This window comes from Stenella coeruleoalba (assembly GCF_951394435.1).
Source record: "Stenella coeruleoalba genome assembly, chromosome: 14".
Taxonomy (NCBI): Eukaryota; Metazoa; Chordata; class Mammalia; order Artiodactyla; family Delphinidae; genus Stenella; species Stenella coeruleoalba.
The window spans coordinates 18,666,340-18,686,958 of record NC_137160.1 but is presented as its reverse complement, the minus strand read 5'-3'; the positions used below and the strand labels follow the sequence as shown (position 1 = coordinate 18,686,958).

The 20,619-nt window shown below is 38.3% G+C and overlaps 1 protein-coding gene across 7 annotated transcripts in view; it reads left to right on the top strand.

The window, feature by feature from the left end:
• LOC307197211 (uncharacterized protein) overlaps positions 1–20,619 on the top strand; it is a 471,902-nt gene that overhangs the window by 223,419 nt on the left and 227,864 nt on the right. For 6 of the 7 annotated variants that reach the window (XM_079942947.1, XM_079942946.1, XM_079942945.1 and 3 more), the window contains one exon: positions 18,255–18,338. The gene's annotated coding sequence lies outside the window, so the exon portion shown is untranslated. Of the gene's footprint in view, positions 1–9,144; positions 9,361–9,867; positions 10,197–18,254; positions 18,339–20,619 lie in introns of those variants that run through there. The other variant, XM_079942951.1, reaches the window with a different exon arrangement.

The window sequence follows — 20,619 nt, the reverse complement described above, 5'->3', positions numbered from 1 at the left end:
TAGATGTTGGAGAGAGTAACATCTATGTTCAAAAACAAATCACGGAGCAGAATATCCTGTGTCGTCCTACCATGCAGGCGACAGCTGCGGGGAAAATAGAATATTTTAAATAAGTTAGCAAAACAGCAGTCCCCTGGGGACTCTGGCTTCGCCTTAATATGTGAAACAAAGCACCTTAAAAGGCTTGGTTTTATATACATATACATTACTTAATTCCCAAGGACACTGTTCTCCACAACGAGAATGTGTGCATGTGTGTTTTTTTCTCGGAGAACTTTCTTTATTGAAGGTTTGTGCGACGGTTCAGCGGAAATTATGCAGCATCTTTCCTCAACAGAACTGCATTAATGTGCCAATGCCCTTTATTTAATGCACTTTAAAATTCTGACGCGCCTTTTAAAAAGTATGAGTTGTGTTGGGAAAGTCTAATCACCGTTCTGCATGAACGGAAATGTGCTATTTTTGTAAGGGGAGTGCTGGAGTCGGGTTTTTAGCATAAGGGTGTCTCTATAGTACAGATGTCCGAAGACATTGGTGCGTTTTGATGCCCAAATCAACCAGCTAGAAATGTTACTTCTGCCAAAATTAGTCAGAGGAACTTCAACTAATCATCATTTAAGCAATTTGGGACTGAAAACTCTGAAGACTGCAGGGAATATTTAGAATTAATTCTTCAGAAACTCAGCTTGGAGGGCAAACTTTCTCTGCATTCTAGAGCGTGCATTTACCCTGCAGGATTATGCTGTGTGCCTGTAATGACTTCATACAGATTTTTTAAGAAGTCTCTTGGGATCCTATCGTTTTGGTTTGCTGATCTAATCCATTTCCCTTTCTTCTCTATCACGCACTCACCCTTCTCTCTGTGGCTGCCTCTCTTTGGATCTTTTCCCATTCCAATCAGCGTGTCCTTTTGAAAAATGTTTCGTTAAGGTTGAAGTTCCAAGGACATCACTTTCCCTCTTTGAATAAAACGTGCCCTCTTGTTTGAATGCAAACTGCCCATGCCCTGACTGTAACATCAAAACAACGGGAAATACACCGGGTGCACTCAGGCAAAATTGGTGTGTGAGTCTCTTGGAAATATCTAGTAACAGGTGCAGTCAGATAAGCTGGCAAAGTATTCTGGTTTCATAATAATTACTAATAAGAAAATAAACATTAGGTATGCATTATTTAAAATATTTTTGTGATTTTTTTTCTACTAAAAAAACCCCCCAAAACCTATCCAGTAACCAATTCTATAGCGTTAAAAGCTTAATAAAAAAAAAAAATCTGAGTCCCTCTCTCCCAGTTTAAGCAGTCTTCTTTCTACTTTAGTGAAATTTACATGAGATGTTTGTTCTTGTAAGAAGAAAATATATGCAATTTTTACCCAAATCTTTGAAAATCTGTGTTATCCATCAAGTCAGTAGGAGATTCCTCTAACTGTGGCTTTTGATGATTATACAATCATATTTATTACATGCATTCCATATCCTCAAGGAATGTCAATTGTAATAAACCAATAGGCATGCATATGTATTTCCCTTTTTAGTAAAATGAAATGTTTGCCAGTTGTTTGGAGGTCTTTTGGTATGAATAAGCGTTCTAGACAGTCTTAGGACTGGCTCAAATGCATTTTGGTAAGAAAAGCTGCTTTGCAATTCTTGGAGATTTCAAAAGCATCAATTAGGAAACTCTGACTTTCAATGTGCCTGCATGCAGTCGGAAACATACCTACATACGTGGAAATTTGATCATTTAACGTAGTTTGCCATCTTTGTGCTATTTTGTATAGAACCTGCAGGGAAAGGAAATAGTTTCCTTTTATAACCAACAGAAGAGCATACTGTATATCAGTATCTAGTAACTTTTTTTTTAGACTTTGGATTTCTACGTATGGATTTAGTGTCCAGATTTTGCTGCCTCCAAAGCCACAATGTCAGGTTTTGTAGAAAAGAGGGGATGGCTATATTATAGAGACCTTTTATAAGTTGAAACCAATAGAATTTGCGGGGGGGATGTAGAGTATAAGTATGAATATTTGAAATATAGCAGGAGAGTGGGGTGGGAAGGAAGAAGCAGGGGCAAGCACAGAAGCAGTGAGCGAGGAGGAAATCTATACACTTCAGCAAAAATGTTTAAGAGCCTCAAATTCTAAGAAATGTATTGAATTAATTGCACAGCAATGTGAAGATGTATTTGCGGGAAGGAAGTTCTAATTTGACATGCTCTGCGGGATTTCTAGGGATTAAGGTTGAGAAAACTTGAAAACAACATGGGTCTAGATATTATCAATGCACTAAAATAAGAAAATGACTACAGGTGAGAGGAAACAATCAATTCTGATCCTACTTTGAGAGAGAGAGGAGGAAGATGAAACAGTGGCTTCAATTCTTTCCGTTCATGAAAGCTCTCATCACTCCCAAATGTTCATATGTGATTTAAATTCCGAGACGCTCGGGCTGTGGTGAGCCAGCCACACTGAACAGGGGATGGGGGAACAAACTCCCTTTAGGCCAGTCACCTGTTAGGTTTGGGATAAAACAGAAATTGAAAAATTACTTTCCTCTCAAAACATGTTGGTAATTCCAAAGCATCAAAGACTAAAACTTTTGCAGAGTCCGTTTGTGTGTATGTATGTGTGTGAGTCGTTTTGTGTGTGTGTGTGTGTGTGTGTGTGTGTGTGAGACAGAGAGAGAGGGACCAATGAAACAGAGGACTGGGGGAGAGAAGAGAGAGAAGAAACTTGTTAACATGAATGAAATTGAAGAAAGATTCTCCTTAGGAGCATCTATATTCACATATTAAAGAACATATGTGAAACTATGGAACGTGTTTCCAGCCATGTAATTAAAAACACACACATATTGTGTATACATGTGTATGTATGTGTGTATGTGTATTTTATTTTTTGTGTTATAGTTTTTTGGGAAAAAAAAGGAAACAAGTTCTGTTTCACCAGTTATATCATCATAGGCACAACCACTGGCCCCCAAGTCTCCTGACTCCGCCAATTAGCCTTGTTTAGCTTTTCATTACCCCCATTGCTTGACCTGCCTCTATGCATAATAGGGTTAATCATAGTGAAATGAAATCTTTTGATTTTATTAATTTCTTATGCAGTATGTCTTCCAGATTTCTTACTGATGCTAGGACATCAGGGAATACTGTTCATCTGCTAAACTTTGCTGCCTCTACTGGTTGTCTCTGAGGGAATGGTAAAACCGCTGGCTCATGCGTAAACAAAGACTATTGTTTGGGAAAACACACACACACACACAGACACACACACAGACACACACACACGCACATACCCTTAGAAAAACAGTACCATTGAACTGAGAGTTAGTTCTGTACTCTTCCAGGATTGACAACAGCAGCACCATCAATGCAACATTTTCTACCCAGAATGCCATGGTCACTGAAGGAATAAGAAGCCAGGGCTGGAGTGGGAGATGGCAGTTGTGGGAGAGCCAAGGCTTCGATAAGCATACGGCTCCCACCTCATGAATTTATTTCATCTTGTTTGCTTGCTGATATCTGTTAGTTCCTAGAGGGGAGTGGGGAGAGCTTTATCCTGTGAGCGTTCCCCAGCGTGAAAGCAATTTGGTACAAATAAATTTGTCACATTTGGTTCCACATGTGGAACTGAGCATGAGACAGGGTCATGGAGTTAATTAAAAGGCATGTCCTCATATTAAAATCCCTAGATTCATGGGAATATAAGGTTATTTACACAAAATATGTTAAGTTAAAAACATTGAGTTAATTTTTCAAAATGAGTTAGAAAATTTGAAAGAAAAAATTTAGGGAGAAATTTGGAAATATATAAATTTTTATTTAAAAAGGCATTCTGTTTAGTAACAAAACGGGTTCAATAGCTACTTAAAGTTCTAAGTATATTTTATCTCCAAATCCAGACATTAGGAAAAATCAAGCAACTGTGGAGAGGTTTCAATAAATGGATAGATTAGGTTAACCTAACATAAAATGTGTTTTTTGTCTTGAAGTTAGGAAAAACTGCCTTTCTCTCTGAGGTACACAAAATGATTTCTTGCCCTTTGTGAAAAGATTAACGAAGTTAAATCTTAGCTTCAGACTAGGAACCATTAGGAGATTAAAAAAAGAGAAGAAGAAACGAAGGAAGGAAAGAAGAGCATGGAAGAGAAACATACTATCTCCTGTATAAATCAGTCTAAATCTTTAACGAAGTTTCTTAATATACTTGATCGTATGACAGAAAATTTCACGCACACCCCCTTACTCAACGCCTTTCTTAGGAAAAAAGCCACAACCAAAAAAGATAATAAAGGAAATGAGTCTATAAAAATCTGAATAAATAGGAATTTTTACTTTGTTTAATGTCAATCTGCTCTAAATTTTGTTTGTTATGTGTACTCGCATACACGGCTGGCATCGGCATTTAATGAATTGTTTTGGTATTGAAATATACTCTCTTGCCTTTCAAATTCATGCAGACTCTACTTGTCCTTCAAAAAGGAAAACATCCTGTTTTGGTTAATGGGCTTTAAAAAAAAAAACAACAAAAGTAAATTGTGATAGCAATTAGGCTTCTCAGTGAGCATGCTCAGTGGGTCTCTCCTGGTTGCTAGGCAACCAGCTGAAGGTGTGTGGCAAGAGACGGCCCCAAACGTAAAGGCATAAGCACCTTTGGCACAGGTCTCACCTGGTGTAGAAGCCCATGCTCATTTATTTAATTAATGGCTGGATATCCCTGGGTGACTTTGGTGGATTCCCTTTCCACGTTTTGGAGGAGCTGGTTGGGAGTAAGGAAGGGATACCGGCTGGGGGGGATCCAGCAGGATGGGCTCAAGAACCATAGCGAATATTTCTCGAAAAAGCCCTGTGCTTGACTTGGGTTGCACTTTTGGACTGTGTGCGTGTGACAATTTATTTTCCATCACGGGAGTCGCAGTTAGCTCTAAACCACTTGGGCTGCCTGGTACATCCCAGGCACAATTCGAATCCCACCTCGCATCAGCGTAACGGTGTACATCAGACCTTTCGGTCTTTCAAGTAAATCCATGTTCACATCCTCGGGTCATAGAACAGAAAATTCCCAGTTAAACCACATTGTTCAATTAAAAGTTGCAGCCCATATTCGAAAGCCCATTCGCACACCCCGGGATTCTGCTGAAGAAGCACTTACAGTAGTTCAGAGACCGGTGCCGTGAAGTAAAAATGAATCAACTTTTAGAAACCACACAAAATGCTCCGTCTTTGCTGAGTACAGCGCCATCTCCATCAGCACCTCTAAGTAGCAACCCGACCAAACACCTGGTTCGGTCCACAGTGACAGCTCACTGTCTCTCCAGTGGTAACAATTTAGAGGCATGATGCTAAACAAGATATATACATGATGTCAAATATTGGCTGCACACATCTAAGCCAATCACTTCTAAATAAATTAACCATGGCAAAGCCTAATACGATCCACCTGCTTTCTTCCCTCCGTTGTTCCAGACCCTACCTGAACCCCCCTTTGATTAAATGTCAAAAGCTTGCCTTGTGCCTACAGATTTCACTGAAGGCGGATAACAGAAAGGTTCCTCCTGTGACTCCATAAAACTGAAATAAATTCCACTGGCATCTTGTAAATTTTTATTTTCTACAATGACTGCAGGCCCCATCTGCGGCCCAGCTGTTATTAGAACGGAAAGCGTTGGCCCTTCTGCATTACAAAACAGCATAGAACAGTAATTGCCAGTGGAAGAGATTAAGTGTAGACACTAAAAATGTTTACTCGCAATGAATATGCATAACGATGGGTAGGAAACAGCCCTGGAAGATTAAAAAGAGAGAAGGGTTTGTTTACAAGGCTGGGAAAAAAAAAAGAGAGTGGAATGTCATTTGGCCCCGAGCCTGAAATAGGAACGAAAAACCTTTGGGCAAGGCATTAGGGAGAAAAACAGATGGTTTGTGAACCTTTTATTAGATAGAAAAATCATTAATCAAGCCCAGGCTGGAAATGGCAGGGTTTTTGGTAGTTCATATTTTAGTTTATTTTTTCTTAAAGTGACAGTATACTTTTTTTTTTTTGTCTTTCTGGGACAGTCATCTACGGATCTTATGTCAGTAGGCGCTGCTTCTGTACAACATTCCACGTTAAAGCCAGCTTCACGTTAGGTTAGTGTGAGCCCTGAGTGGTTATATGGAGAAAATTCCTCCAAAGGGTTTCACATTTCAGCACCTGTTTTGCCTGAATAGCAATTAAAAAAAAAATTGCAGCATGGAATATCTTTTTTCATTCATGTTCCATTCCTTTGGTTTAAACTTGGGAAGAAAATAGAGAAGAGGAACCTTTTGCATGTAAGGCCTTGCTGAGTAGGTTGATTTATAGCAGTCTGAGCAAAATACGTAGTAACAATAATTACAAATTGATTCATCTCCTGAGAGGGAATTCACACCATTTCCCTGGAAAAAGCCATCAAGAGAGTAGAAGGGTCCCCTTTGAAACTGTACTTGCCATACAATTAATCTGTGCCCTTTGAGGTTGAAGAGGTTGCATTTTACTTTTTCTTTTTTTTTTAAATAATGGTAGTGGAAATCTCAGAGAAGGACATGTAGAGATTAACAAAATCATGGAATTAATGGTGCAAAGTCCATTATCTGCTACTAGCCAATCATCAAACCCTAGGAAGTACCCTATGCTGGGGCATTATTGTTTAAATGAAATGCATATAACATTCAAACGCCCTCATAAACATACATCGTGTGTGTTCATAAACACATACATATCTATGCATATACACCTATACACACATGGGTGTGTATGCGTGTTCAAGGCTTGAAATATTATTTCTATGTCATCTTCAGGAGTGGGATGCCAGGGTTGGGCAATATCCGAATAAAGGTGCCTATTGTCAGACCCAGAATTAATGTTGATATCACAGTCCTGTAGTTTTGCCATGGTCTGCCAGGTACTTGGAGCTGGTAGCTCATTTCTACTTTGGGAAGCTACTCGTAAGCTTAACTATAAAATGTACCTGCTCCTCTGTTGATACTATGTATAAAATAGATAACTAATGAGAACCTACTGTATAGCACAGGGGACTCTACTCAATGCTCCTTGGTGACCTAAATAGCAACGAAATCCAAAAAAGAGGGGATATATGTATACGTATAGCTAATTCACTTTGCTGTACAGTAGAAACTAACACAACATTGTAAAGCAACTATACTCCAATGAAAGTTAATTTAAAAAAATGTACATGTTCCTGCTTTGTGTGTTTCCTGTTGGATGGGGGACTGGCTTCGTCTGGATTGTCACTTAGAGCTAAGCATTGTTGATGCAGGATTCCATGAATGTGCAGTGGGGCAGTTTCTTCTTAAGGAATTAGAAGGTACTTCAAAAGTATCTCACTCATGGTTTCACTCTTCTAGTGGAAAATATTTTTTCAATAACTTTATTCACCAGTGAGTATCAGCAACACATAGGGCAAGTCATTCTTTGGCAAAAAGTGACCCGAGAGAATCCATTGGTTTCCTTTCCTTATTTTTCATGAGAGGAATTGTGGAAATCAAGGCCAGAAAACAGCTGCTACATCATCTAATTTTTCCTCTGATCCTTACCGATCTTTCATATTAAGGAAAAGAGACCCGACAAAATGGTCACATGAAAAGAAGAAGAAGAATCAGGAGGTTTTTCAGACTATAGGTCTCTGTTCTGATGTCATCACTGTCTGCCTCTGATGATCATTCTCCTGACAATCTGAGCTTCATTTCTTCCCTTTCCTTTTCCTCTAGTTTCCTTCATGGACCTATTTATCTTCGTGCAGTTTGTTTGGCACTAATGTCATTGTCAATAAAGAACGCCAGTGAGAAGCGACATCAGCGGTGACCTTCTGCACAGATTTTAAATCGTTGCCAACCTACCTCCGTGTCCTGGGCTGACTTATTACAGAAACAGAAGTTCAAAGACATGGCTGACATCCTCCTTTAAAAACACTTTTACAGAGCAGTCAACGTTTTCTGTTTTCTGACACTCTTTTTCAAAAGAGATGCTTAAAGCAAGAAAGGTTTCCTGCCACGAAAATGACATTAATATTTCGTAAATCAAGAACGAAGATAATGTTTTGGCTGCCTCAGAGACGTTTACCTTATGTCGTTTATCTAAATGCTTTTCGATTCAAACATGACACAATTTTTGGACTGGCTTTAACCGGAAAAAACAATTCCAAGAACTTTCTTACTTCAGAGCCTGAAATTCTTTAGTATATTCTTCACCAGAATTCACTGTGGAGGATACAGCCTTTCAGCTCATTGAAAAAGACTTCCCAAATAATAAATCTTTTCCAACGATCATTTGTATGCACTAAATCAAAGAATTTACTAAAGTCAAGATGAGACCTTCAAATGAAAACCATATAAACATGTTTGTTAACTTTTGAGTTAACCGCAATGTTCCCAAAAATAAAGTATTTTCTGTATTGACCTATTAAAGAACTGATCTGTTTAAAGAACAGATATTTTGTATGAAAAAGTACAAAAAAAAAAAACCTTTATAGGTCATAAATCCCTCTCAAATGAACATCTGCTGGAGGAAGTATTAAAATCGCAAAAATGATCATGCATTTCAAAGCTCCTTACCTATCTGAAAAATATGAGGAGGAATGAGGTGTTGGAGGCTGAGCCATATAGGGTAAAAATAGGATTTTCTGGTATTATACATAAACACTGTCGATTTTTTTTCATACAGAGTTGCTTAAAACAAGCATTTTATCTCTGACTCTTTATCATATTTTATCTATGGTTAATGAAAATTTTTTCCTTCTAAAACCTTAAGGGTTTTACCAATTGATTTTGACACATTTAGATTTGGGGAAGGAAAACACACTTACAGAGCAGCAATTTCAAAACATCGAGGAGAATAACAGTTGCAAAAAAAAAAAAGCATGAAGATTCTGCCATAAACCATTCAACGGCAAACGGAAGACCACAATTAAGGCCAAGCTGCTTCTCCAGGGAACACTGAAGAACAATTTCTTTTCCGACAGTGTATACCACAGAGGAACTGCCCACATAGTTCCTAAGTCCTGGACTAATAACTTCCTGCAGGAGATGAGCCCCATCGAAGTTGTGAGGGACTGGCTGTGGCCACCAGGATGAGGGAGAGGGGCAGGATCTGGAAAAAGAATGCACAATGGCTGTCTAAGGAAGAGTAGCTAGGATCGCTAGGCTTGCATATGCTATAGCACATCATTAATAACAATATCAAAAGAAAGAAGATATCTTAGCATCTGCATTAAATTATTATGGAAATCGGCATTTTAAAATGGATTCAGGGTGAAACAATAACAAAAGAGTACCTACGTATGGGACGGGTCACGTTGGAAGGCCAGAGAATAATTCTCAAAGGTAGAGTATCTGTGATCAAGCAGATTCTTCTTTCTTTTTTTTTTTCCTTACATGTATAGAATTTGCAGAAAGATGGTCTTCCCCACAGCACCTGAATGAAGTAAGCTGCTTTAACAAGACTGTGTTCTCTGGAAGGTATAGGAAATATTCAATACTATAAAAATATGTAAATATCCTTATAAGAAGATCTGGGTGAAAGACGGCAGTAGTCTATAACTTTCAGTTTAACAATGATTAAATATTATTAAACTACAGTTTTGAAATTAAGGATTTTTTAGTGGAAGCAAAAGATTTTGAGACAATCTGACTTTGATGTAAACGTTTTGTATTAATAAAAAAATAAAGTACACATAAGGAGCTGCTCTATCCTTTAATGGAAAAAAGGAAAAGATTAAAAGAAGTAATTTGGAGTTGCATAACATTGGAATCTTTGATTTTCAAGGTGTCTTCTAAGTCCTGTACTTTTTCTCTTTAATAGTTATTAATCCACTAATCCTTTTTCTGTAGGTTAAAAAAGTCATGATTCAGTGATTTTACTGAAGTTATAAAATTCTCAGAGTATCTGACGAAAAGGTGAACAAGGACGTGGATGTTTGTGTCTGCAAACCTGATATCCAAAGGCTGGCTGAATGTTTTCCTTGCTGAATGGAAGTTTTGGTCCCTGGTGTAGATCTAATGTGGATTTCTGTACTACAAAGGAGATATGAAAGGTCTCTTCCTCAAAAGTTAGAATGAGGAACAAATGCTTCATAATTGGTTACTAGTACCACAAGCAAAACAAAATCCTCCATGAAACACTTGAAACTTATACCTCAAGCAAGAAGAGTGCTATGAAGGTAAGTTAAACTTTTACTCTTGAAGTCAGTATGATAACGTGGGGTTTCTTTTAGTCCTTGATACAGACTTGAAATGAACATCACTTGACTGATGTAAGGAATATTTTTAATTTGGATGGTCTTGATTTTGTGATTATTTGGGAAGAAGAAGCCTCATCCAGTTGAGAACTTACCATCATAGTCTTTGTGACTTTTGGCTATCACAGTGTTGTCTGTGGGACAGGAAGAGAGCCACCCTAAATTGCCTAATATGGTCTCTGCTCTTGGTTGTTCCCCAGTTCTTGCGCATTTTAAACCTACAAGCCAGTAAGGACTGACATAGCTGCAATGAGCTCAAGAATCCTGCATTTTCATGGGCCTGTAAGCTTCAGTTTGCAAGCGTGCATGAGCAGAGTTTTGATAAACACTTAGCTCTTCATCAGTGTTTTTCAGTCCCGGTCACATATTGAAAATTATCCACATATTTACATTTTAGAAAATGTATCATACGTTGGGGCCTCCAACCAACTGAATGAAAATCTGGAGTTGAAGCCCATACTTCTGCATTTTAATAAAGCTTTAATGGTCATTCCAATGCACTGCCTGGCTTGAGAACTATTACCCTATATGTGCTCATGAACCAGAACATATACACAACCTTAAACTATGGGAAGGCTAAATGTTTTTGGTTCTGTCACTCACCAGTTGACTGTGGAACCCTCATGCAGTAAATGGTATACCATTAGTCTGAAAGAATTCATACACTTCTAGGGGTGCTCAGTTTATGCTCTGAGAATAATTTAAAGACGCAGTAATTTCAAGCTCCTGGAACAAGGGCCTAGTTGTCAGGGTACAGATGAATGTTTAACAGATATAATGGGAATATCCAAAGTGGCTTCGTAATATTCAAACAGCTTTGCCCTGTTGAATCTGTTTTCTGGTTTTGCCCCAGTCTGAAGACTTAGCAGGTGCTTTCTGCACCTCAACTTCCTCATCATCAATGGCACTTTACTCTCTGAGGAATGATCTGAGTCCTGAGAACTGCTGGGCTGCAGAATGAACAGCCATATAGGCCTTTAAAACTACTATATGCACCTTCAGGTCCAAATGTCTTTCTTTCACATTCTGCAAGAGGCTGCATTTCCATTCCAAGAAAGACTTCTGATTTTTTTAAAAATATGTTTTCAGAGTGGAAAAAATGTGGAAAGATAAGGTCTTCTGGGGGAGTAGATCATCCCTGGGAATGACTTGGAATGAGTTTTCCTGATGAGTTATGGGAGCATGAACACATATCCTGTTTTCCTTCTCAATTCAGAGAGGTTCTCACAGAGATGCCTGTTTGCTCCAGCTCATTCATTCTGTTTGCACTCCTTTTTCTAAGACATCTGAGAAGAACCATTGGCTCAAAGGTTCCATCCCAGGTGTGATGAGGATTTCTGGAAGGACAGCTCTTGTTGAATGTTATTATTGTCCACATTTCATTTTTCCTTTCTAAGGAATTCCAAAATGAGCGAGCCACTCTGCATATCCCAGATGTTGTTGTAAACCAGAATTTTGGAACATTTGAACGAAAATTCAATCCCCTAAAGTTCAGCCGAGTCCCAGCTCTCCAACTAAACACTGACAAAAATGTATTTGTGCAACGGTTCACATGACTTCCTCAGCGCGCTGCGTCCCTGGCCGCGTGACTTAGTCCCAGATGAGCTGACATACCGTACTGTAAATTTTATAACCACCAAACTCCAGGATGCTAGAATCTAGGCCCTGGTTCGTGGGGGGTTTTTTTTGGGTTTTTTTTTGCGGTACGCGGGCCTCTCAGTGCTGTGGCCTCTCCCTTTGCGGAGCACAGGTTCCGGACGCGCAGGCTCAGCGGCCATGGCTCACGGGCCCAGCCGCTCCGCGGCATGTGGGATCTTCCCGGACCGGGGCACGAACCCGCGTCCCCCGCATCGGCAGGCGGACCCTCAACCACTGCGCCACCAGGGAAGCCCTGGTTCGTGTTTTTTGAGAGACTAAAGTTCTGGAAATATCCTTTAATGTTGATTTTTATAAGACCTTTAAGCAATGTTGTTTAAAAAAAAACACCTCCAAAAAAAAAAAAAACCCTAAAAAGTTCAAGTTTGTTAAAAAGCTTCCTACATAGTGTTGGCAATCATTTCAGTAAGACTAGTATTTTGAAGAACACGTCTTAGGGGATGAGTATTAGTCGTTATTATCTTGTCCAGATTTAAGCAGATCATTTTGGGAAATGTCAATATCCATGATTTAAAAGCAGTCAAGAGACAGGCCAATGTATATATCATGGAAAATGCTTTCAAAGGTTTACATGCCATCTCGAATGTTCGATTTTAACGTGTACAAATCTCAATTTTCCATTCTTCCTTCTGCCCACCATTCACCTGTGTTTGTCTAATAGAAATCAGTTACTACAGCTCTGGTTACACATCTGTTTCATGCATGTGTGATTACAAGCCGTTTTAGCAACTAGTAAAACTACAGGTGTCTGGGTTTTAATGTAACCATTTTAAAAGAGCAGTTCATGGGACTCTGATTATTATTTTTTATAGCTGGCAATGTTCCTACTATAGACTGCCAGCTCAAGGGTTAAATGTAACTCTTTTCTCACTCTGGTAGAATCTCTGAAATCATCCATAAACTAATTTCTTAAACTTGGAATCCGTACTGCCAAATACAGCTATTGTATCCTGTACAGACAGCCTGTACTTCTGTTTCTATATGTCTCCAGCGACAAATAATTAACTGGATTTTGAATGCTGGATGCTAAAGTCATTAAGGAGGTGTATTTATTTGGCTTGCTTACTTCTATACCATAATAAAGACCACAATTACCATCACATCACTTGGAGAAATAATGTGGACACATGGCTTCGTAACAGCTGTAGAAAGTCCATCAGTGCCCTTACAATCAGTTCCGTTCTGTGTAAATGAAAAATTTGACTTGGAAATTTCTTCATTTTTACCTCTCATCATCTGAGTGTAACTGGAAGATGCGAGAGTTCCAAGAACTATTCTAACAACTACTGAAATCCATTATTTCTGCTAAAATACTCCAAGAACACATTCATTGTCTCTTAGAAGAAAAGATGGGTGTGGAAAAATTATAAGTGGAGAAAACTTATTTTCAGATTAATCTAATTAGACTAAAATTAAGATTTAAAAATTCAAAAAAATCCTGTCCAGTGCCTCCAAACTCAGCACACATTGAAGGAGGGACAAGTCTAAATCAATTACAAATATGACTTTGCTTCACAGTAATAGAGACAGGTCGCACTGCTATATTTAAGGCTCTGGTGACATTTCTATTACAAACATAAGCATCATTTTCCAGGGGTTTATTGCTCAGCCATAACAATTTTTAGATAGGATCATTTATGAAATTCTAGTGCTTGGCTCCCAAACCAGATAGTTTTATTTACTTCTTTTAAAATAATAAACAGAGTTTAAAAGTTCTGGATGAACGAAAAAAATTAGTAGTTATAATTGTGAAAATTTCCTTTGTTCAATAAAGTTTGGCTAATTTCTCAGTAATACACTTTCATTTGGCCTTTAACCATAACAGCATGATGATGTTTCTGTGGCACAGATAGACCTGGGATTGATGACACCCCAGACATTTTAATCCTCTGTATGCTAATTAGTTACTCAAATTACAGAGAGAAAAATTGCCTTCTATTGTATGATAGCTTTAAAACACAAAATAAATGAAGGCAAACTTTCTAGAATATGTGAGAATTTGACTCTAGCATTAGTTTGAATAATATTTTAAACATGTTAAAATACTTTAACATATTTAGGTATTTTAAAAGTCAAAATCCTTGATTAATCCTCAGTAGTGACTGTTGTCTTCTAGAAAAAGTCGTCATGTTTAAGGTACTCCAAAAATTTGTTCCCAGCTTACCTTTTCCACCTCAGCTTTCACTGCTTCTGTTTGTGAACCCTAGTCTGCTGCTAACCTTGACTTCCAGCCATTTCCAGACACATCTGACCTACCTGTACTTTTGCCTTTTCTCATAACCCATCTTTATCCAAATCATTCTCATTCTCCCAGGCCCAGTTCAAATACCACCACCTCCAAAAATATTTTACTCATCCACCATACAGAAGTAATTCTTCTCCATGAACTATGAAATTATTTGGTTTGTCTATCAACAAATGAATGGATAAAGAAGATAAAGAAGATGTGATACATACGTACATACACATACACACAATGGAATATTACTCAGCCATAAAAAAATGAAATTTTGCCATTTGCAACATGGTTGGACCTGGAGGGTATTATGCTTAGTGAACTAAGTCAGACAGAGAAAGACACTTATATGTAGAATCTAAAACATAAAACAAATGAATATAACAAAATAGAAACAGACTCATAGAACAAACTAGTGGTTACCAGTGGGGAGAGGGTAAGGGGAGGAGGGAAGATAGGGGGAGGGGATTAAGAGGTACAAAGTACTAGTTATAAAATAAATAAGGTACAAGTATGTAAAGCACAGCACAAGGAATATAGCACAGTACAGCACAGGAAATATGACCAATGTTTTATAATAATTTAAAATGGAATAAAGCTATAAAACTTATTGAATCACTATGTTGTACACCTGAAACTAATATAATATTGTAAATTAACTATACTTCAATTAAAAATATTTGGTTTTTACAATCATTATGTATGTATATATTATCGATGTCCTATATACTAAAGAGGGGCTCAGTGAAGGTTTGCAGATCACATAAATAGCTGAATGAATAAATATCTACTTTGTTTGGACTATGCTTTCTATTAGGGTCAGGCAATAGGTAATAGAGTATGACATAGAAATATGTTAATGTAGATACATAATGTATATGTTAACACGATATTTTTAGGAAATCCTAGCCCATCCAAAAGTAAATAACACTTGGAAAAAGAGGAAAATGGAAGCAAATTGGATGTGCTGTAGTAGGCCAGACTCTTCTTATTCATGAAGGCTAAAAATACTAACCTTGCCCTTTCCATTGTGGTATATATGAAATGTCATGCTTATCTGCCCCCTGCTCTTCCTGCCCTGTATCAAGCCTGCACCATCTCTTGACAGCAAAACATTTCCTAACAGGTTTCTTTTTTTCCAACTTCATCCATCTTTCATGGGCTGTCGGAATGAACTTCCTGATATAAAGACAAGAGGATGTCAATCCCCTGCTTAGAAATCTTTGATGACTCACAAAACAAACTTCTGACGGTCTACATATGAAGTTCAAATCCCTTAAGCTGTCATTCAGTGCTCTCAGTCATCTGCTCTCAGAGTGCCTCGCCTAATCCATTTCCTCTCACCTCCCACTTCGTGGCCTATGCTCAGTCTCCTGAAAAACCTCACCTCACCTTGAAAATGCCGATATACATCCTTCCTATGGACAGGAGCATCCTTCCTCCCATTTTGCCTATCAGACGCTTCCTATTGTTCTAGGCTTAGCTCCAGTGCGCCCGTCTCTGCTAAGCCTTCTCCGATCCTTCCGGTCAGGATGGATTGCATTGCATTTGTTATTCACCTATATTTCACAGTGCCTAAACCTAAGATGAGCAGCTTGCATTTTCAGCCCTACCAGATTGCATGGATACTTCTAGAAAACAGGAACCATGTCACCGTCATGTTTGTACCTCTTCCATCAAGTCCCTTCTCACTTTGCTTTTCCAACAGTACTTGACTGCCTCATGATGAATTCAGTCACACCTTTTAGATGTATAATATACTTTAATAAGAATTGTATTCCTAGGATAAATAACTTCAGAAAATTCTGATTAACAGTCATAAGTTAATAATGGGTTTAATTGCTGAAGCATTTAATGGTTGGCGGATTTGAGTGAATTATCTCTGTGTCAGTTATTTTTCTCCGTCAAATCCATTGATGAATAAGAAAAAAAGTTTGATATTTAACCTCTAAATTACTTTTTGGAATCCAGGACACTTTGGAATTGAATGATCTCTGCATATATAAGTATTAATATAATAATAATGCCTTTAGTGTTGGTACTTTTATTTAACTTTGGAAAGTTAGGTGGAGTATAATATTACCCGTGGAGTGAGTGATGACCTCATTCTCCATGGCAATAATCTACCTCTCAGAAAAGGTCAAACAAACTCCTTTATTTATTTTTCATTAACCTTTTTATTTTGAAACAAGCTCCTTTTGTAAAGAACAAAAGTAGGCTTGAGTTTAACTTTGCTGGTTGTCTGGACTATAAAAATGAAAGTATAAGCCAAGCCACCAAATGAAAAGAAACAGGGGGTCTCTTTCATTTGGAAAAGAAATTGTAAAACACAGCTCACACCAGGCATTTATTCATTTTTATATTTCATGCATTTTAAGAGTTGCTATTGCAACTATAATATTTTAAATACTTAATTTTGGGAGGGGTGTGTGTTTGCGTGTGTGTGTGTGTGTGTGTGTGTGTGTGTGTGCATGTGTGTCTAAGGCTAAGATTCTGAATTGTAGGATAGGTGCCTTCTTCTCAAGATGCAAGAGCCCCAGACACTTTTACATATAGAGTCTTACTCTGTATGTAAACGTTGATAATTCCTTAAGGAGATATTCTAGCACATGTCTGGTATCAGATTTCTACAAAGGGCAAGTGAACATTGTCCATTGGCTATAGATGGAACAGAGCTCTCTGATGACCTTGGAGGTGAGGGTGGCAGATTATTTTAACCTGATAATCTTGGAAATTCTGCATTATGGCATTTGTCAGTATGAAACCACGCTCAACTTACCTTACAGATAAGAATACAAAATCCAGAGAATGAAAATAACGTCTCTAGACAGGGGCCAATCTGGACTGAGTTGTAATTTTCTCAATGCCCAGTTTTTATCACCAGCTCATTCTTCTCACCATTATAAATTTGGGGGTTTTCCTCCTTGGTAAACATTGTGATCTATCCCTTTAATTTATTTTGTTCCCTTCTGAGCTTGGCAGTTAGTTGGAGGTAAGCACAGCTGCACGACTGCTGAGCCTGCTTCCAGATGCTTTCAGATGAAGACAGAAATTCTTTTATCCTGTAAGCTCCAGCTGAATCAGGAGGCCAGAGGCCAGGACTACCTGCACACATTTTCTTTAACATCTCCAGCCAGCTTTGCTGACAGAATTGTATGGTTCCACATGTCTTAATTCAAGAGAGACTTATTTAGCCAGGGATTCCTGGTGAAGTGCAGCATTTTGAAAGTTTTAAAAAACCTCTATAAATGAGTCAACTAGAATTAATTGAAAGGAAGATGTTACTTTGTTATATTCCCTATAACAGTGCTGTCCAGTAAAACTTACTGTAATGATGGAAACATGCTATACCAGGGCTGTTCAATATATTAGCCATTAAACTTCCCTGGTGGTGCAGTGGTTAAGAATCCGCCTGCCAATGCAGGGGACACGGGTTCGAGCCCTGGTCTGGGAAGATCCCACATGCCGTGGAGCAACTAAGCCCATGCATCACAACTACTGAGCCTGCGCTCTAGAGCACGCAAGCCACAAATACTGAGCCCACATGCCACAACTACTGAAGCCCACCCACCTAGAGCCCGTGCTCCACAACAAGAGAAGCCACCGCAATAAGAAGCCCGCACACTACAACGAAGAGTAGCCCCCGCTCACCGCAACTAGAGAAAGCACGTGCACAGCAACAAAGACCCAACGCAGCCAAAAATAAATAAATTTAAAAAAAATGTGGTAGCCATTAGCAACATGTGGCCACTGAGCCCTTGAAATGTGGCTTGTGTGACTGAGGAATTAAATTTTCAATTAACTTTAGTTTAATTTAAATATTCACATGTGATTAGCAGTTTCCATGTTGGATTGAGCAGCTCTACAATAATCTGTGGTTGAAATATAGGAAGAAACATTTTTTAAATGGATTATAGTTAATTATTGCCTATTTTTTCTTGTAGTCTGTAGGCGCCATACCTTTTTATTGATTAATCGATATAGTGGCGCGATTAATACAGATCCATGTGATAATACGGCTTCATTACTCATTGAAACTACAGTGCTTCAGTGAAATAATGGACCTGCTTGCAACATTTCTGTTACAGAGAGTCAAAGCATGCCTTCGAGCACTAAAGGATCTGGAAGCAGAGGACTTACATTTGGCTTTGCCATTTTCTGAGTGACCTTGGGCAAGTAAAAATATTTCATTATTTTTTTCTCTCTTATTGCCAGCTTGATTCCATTTTCTCTTCCTCCCTGTATCATTAGCTATTACATCATTGATGCTGCATAAAAAAACACCCCCAATTCAGTGGTTTAATATGATAGTTGTTCTTATCTATGTACCTGAGTCTGGTACTGCAGGTGTTTAGTAGGTCTAGGCTAACCTCAGTTGGTGTTGGCACCAAGCTGCAAGTTAGTCCAGGTCTGCTTCATGTCTCTTTCATACTCCTGGTCCCTGTGGACCTGCTTGGGCATGTTGCTTTCATGGTGATGGTAGAAGTGCAGAAGAGCAAAAGCCAGATTGAGGGAGTACACTTCAAAACTCTGTTCATTTCATGTCTGCTAATATCTCATTGGGTAAATCAAGTCACGTGACCAAGCCCAGCCTCCATGGAGCAGGATATTATACTCCACCCACGGAGGTGCAAGGAGAGAGCAAATAATTGCTAATCAATCATCTAACTGGTTGGCCACACTCTACTCTAACCCTGTTTCCCCCAAATAGTGCCATTTACTATTTGATAAGCTCAGTGTTCACTTGTAAAATGAGAACAGTAGCAATGATGCCTGCCTCACAGGATTTTTTTTAAGATTGCTTGAGAACTTAGAAAAGGAGCTGTTTAATGAATAAACTATATCAAATGACTAAAATATACTTTTAATTATTTTAATGAATCTCTCCACCATCAGAGTTACCACTTTATAAACAGCAAACTTTTAAAAACACATTGCTTTATCCTACACTGGATAGTGCAATTTAACTTAAGCATGTAATCTTCCATACTCAATCAAATAGCTTACCCACTGACGTTAAAGGAGACAAATCAATTACCTGTTAGAGTGGATATTGTTGACTCTTCAGTATCTATTCTGTACCTGCTCAGTAAGAGGCAGCAGTATGGTTAGAGGAATTGCTGTATGGTTAGAGAACTGCTTAAAGGATGAGCCAAGCTGGTATAATGATAATCCCATTCTTTCTGTTAGTCCTTCATTTGGGAATGTGTGTTTAATATGGTTTTATCTAATGAGACCCAGCTAGAGGTTATTGGAGGTTTCTAAGGATGTTTCTCTACTCTTGAGAGAGTTATGGGAAATCATTCCTTTTCTCTCACTAGATGTGAATGAAGTAGCAAGGTATCTTAGCTGCTGCTGGTAGGTATTCTGCAACTCTGGCTCAAAGAAAGGCCGAGCAAAGAGAATGACAGAAAAAGTCCTGATAGGGCCCTACCCCAAACCTACCCTACCTATTAACTTTCAATTATGTGACTTATTAATTGTTCTAATCATTTAAGCCTCTTTGAGTTAGCTTGTATTTCTTCATTCTCTTTTAATTATTCATGCTATTTAAATCCCTCCTTTCTTATTCATTCATTCATTCCCTTGTTCACCTTATATGATCACATGAAGGTCAATGAAGTGCGTAGTTCTCACTAGGCTTTAGGAAAGATGCAAAATGAATTTAAGAAACAAACTTCCATCAATTTTGGGTAAAATTGCTAAGGAAAATTATGCTTTAATAAACTCCTCTATTTCAAACACTTGCCAGCTACAGATAGAGTTAAAAAACAGATAATCAAAATGATATAGCTAGGTACAAAAATGAGTAAACGTATCTGTGGATCACAAATAAAACAGAAACACAAAGTGTGAGCAGGGATGAAAGTGCAGATCTGACAGATTCCAACTCTGGGAGCAGGCAGCGGCAGCTTGGAGTAGTGTGCACCAAGACGGATAGCAGACCTAGCCAAGCTTACAGCTTGAAGCCAGGAACTGAGGTGGGCCAACCACCTCCTGAAATGAGGTTGAAAAAAGGTTATTGCTGACTCACTGCCTGAAGTCGTAGTTTTATAGGACTCAGTGGGCCCAGGCAGACAAACAGACAAAGACAGTCTCAAAACAGGGAATTGAGCCAACGCATCTGATGACCGGTTTTGTGATATCTCTCAAATCAAGATGAAGCAGGAGAAAAATCCAATCTTGTATAACCTGGGTGTTGACTGGGTGTCAGTCTCAACAATTACAGACTGGAAGGGAGAATCCAGGAAGATAGATAAAAAGAGAAAAGGAGATGAAAACAGAGAGAGAACAGAAAAATTATGCAGAAAAAAAAAAAATCCCAAACAAGAGAAGTCTAATACTAAACAAAATAATAAAATCAACAAACAAAATAGGAATTAATTTAGTGATATAGTCAGAAAAAGACTAAAATGAGAATGTTTAGAATGTTTAAAGGGATAAATAAAAAGA